General features: G+C 39.2%; 1 pseudogene; it reads left to right on the forward strand.

The window, feature by feature from the left end:
- The first annotated feature begins 1,126 nt into the window (after nt 1-1,126).
- Nucleotides 1,127-1,738, forward strand: LOC114041937 (annotated as a pseudogene).
- The last annotated feature ends 772 nt before the right edge of the window (nt 1,739-2,510 follow it).

Here is a 2,510-nt window from a genome sequence, read left to right on the forward strand (position 1 = left end):
TACAGTGAATTTCAAATTAACAGGTGGAGTATTACCTGCATACCTTGTTTTCATGTTTTCTTGGCTCAATCAGAATAGTTTATAGAATTACTTAATGATACAGATCTCATTTACTTTTATTTCCCTATGCAACATGGTACCAAGAAAGAGGACTTTTTTTCCCCTACTTCTTTTGAGACAGTTCTGGCCAGTGGTTTCAGTGGAAGAGCTGAGATAGTGGAAAAACAGGGAGAAGCAGTATCTTACCCCAGGAATCTTAGAGGATTGCCAAGAAAGGTTCATGTCACTTGAACAAAAAAGGGAGTGCAGTCCAGGATGAGAGGCATCCCAACAAGCCAGAAGCAAGCCCCACCTCAGCAAACCAATGGGAGATCCTGAGCCCCAGAATGGTGAGCAGGATTCCCCATGTATCTTAGGATAGCCAGGGCAACCAGCAGACTTCAGCTTGGAGAACCACCATGTACACTGGTGCAGCTCCAAGCAGGCAGGTAACTATCAGTGGCTGGACCTCCACTTGATTCAGTGTAGCCCAGGGAAAAAGCAGAAAAACTGCACCTAGCCTTAGCACATGCCAGACACCACCTCTCAGAGCCCAGCAGAGTGCCAGGTAAGCAGCCAGACCCCAAAATCCCCTAAGTGCCAGCCCTCGAGGCCCCAGTACACAAAGCCAGTGACCAGGCACCTTGCCCCCAGCACAAGAAGCTTGGGACAATGCTCCCTGTGCTCCAATAGAAAAGCTCAACTTTAAAAGCCAGGAAATTGGCAAACAAAACAAGCAAAAAGTAGAAAAGGACATTGACCTTAGAGAACTACTAGGGTGACAGGGAAGATCAAAAAACAAATTCAGAAGAGGGCAGCACAGTCAATATGCCTACTTTTGAAACCTCAATGGGAAATATGAATTGCTTCCAAGGCCAAAAAGCCTTATTGGAAGAGCTCAAGAAAGATTTCCAAAGTCAAATAAGAGAGATAGAAGAAAAACTGGGAAAAGAAATGAGAGGTATGCAAGAGACAGTCAATAGCTAGGAAGGACAAAAATTGACTGAAGAAAATAACTCCTTAAAAAATGCAATTGGCTTTGAACTTCCTCTGGTCTGCACCAGGCTAGATCTTGGGCATTAAAGTCATGGTTACCCCCAAAAGAACTGTCCTATCTGTCAGTGCAAGAAAAATTAAGAACAATGCTGTAGACTGGCATGATTTATTATCAAAGTGGAAGACTCAACAAAATGGGGTTTTCTGTTGCAAACAAATAGTAAACATCAAAATCAGTGTACTTACTCAAGACAAGGTAAAATTAGAATGCGGTACCATTGCTTCTGATTTCCATTCTCAAAAGGTACATCAAAAATTTAATGAGGAACTTGAGATGTTGTGCAAGGAACTTCATGACACTTTGGAAAACTCAGCTAAGGTACAGGTGAAAATGGAAAAGCTAACATCAACCACTAAAGGAATTTGTAACCTAGAAAATTATCATCGTGGAAGTGGAAATTAGCAAACACCCCTCTTCCATACATGGCCCACTACCTACTTTTATGAAGTTTCCCATAAGCTTTCAGAAATGTACAAGAAGGAAATACTCCTCAAATGCATCATTGTGGAAGAACTCACCCATACTACAAACCAGGATCTCATTTTAAGCTACTTATCTATGGGGTTGTACCAACCCTATATTGAAAACAGCAAGCTTGATGTGGAAAGCATGCTGCTTGAAACTGGACATCGAGCATTATAATTTTTCCAAAACCATTTCAGTAAGTCCATACTCCTCAAACCAGAATGAACCTTTCTTTCCAGGTCTATGATACAGGTCCATTGCTGTTTCATACACTTCCTTCCAGGATCACAGTTCTATTTCTTTTCTTGCTTGCAGAATGAAATGCATCAATTCCACCTGAACACCACTCTGGTAGTAACTTTTAAAGTTGATGCTAGTCATCCATTCAGTACCTACTTTTAAAACCGTGATCCTCCTTATTTGACAAAAACTTCTAGGAAAACTGATCATATGTTTGGCAGAAAATGTTTAGATCAGTATTTATTTCCACAATAAGTTCCAAATGGATTCTCAGCCTACTGTTTAAAAAAAAATAACACACACACAGTGCGATGAGATCAGGAGAATGAAAGGAGCTTTCATAGTTATAAGTACAAGAATTGTAAACCAAAAAATAGAGGTATAACATTAAAGCGCATGTGTACAAACAAAACCAAGAGAAACTAGATTCGAGAAAATAGTTGAATCAAATAACAGAATAAAATCTGCTATAGGAAACTGATACAAAAATATGAGACTAAGAATCATTTCCTAGCTAAGTATTCAAAAAAGAGGAACAAATGGCTTTCAGAATTAAGGAATGCAATTAACAATCAAAATATTACAGGAAATCACTAAGAGAAATGAACATTTAACAATACTGGTTTCACCTCACATTAAATGGACAAACATGAAAAAAACAAACAAACAGTGATGTTGTTTAAGAAAGGAGCTCTTAGTACATACTAGT

Source organism: Vombatus ursinus, unplaced genomic scaffold, assembly GCF_900497805.2.
Source record: "Vombatus ursinus unplaced genomic scaffold, bare-nosed wombat genome assembly UNPS02014222.1, whole genome shotgun sequence".
In the NCBI taxonomy this organism is placed as follows: Eukaryota; Metazoa; Chordata; class Mammalia; order Diprotodontia; family Vombatidae; genus Vombatus; species Vombatus ursinus.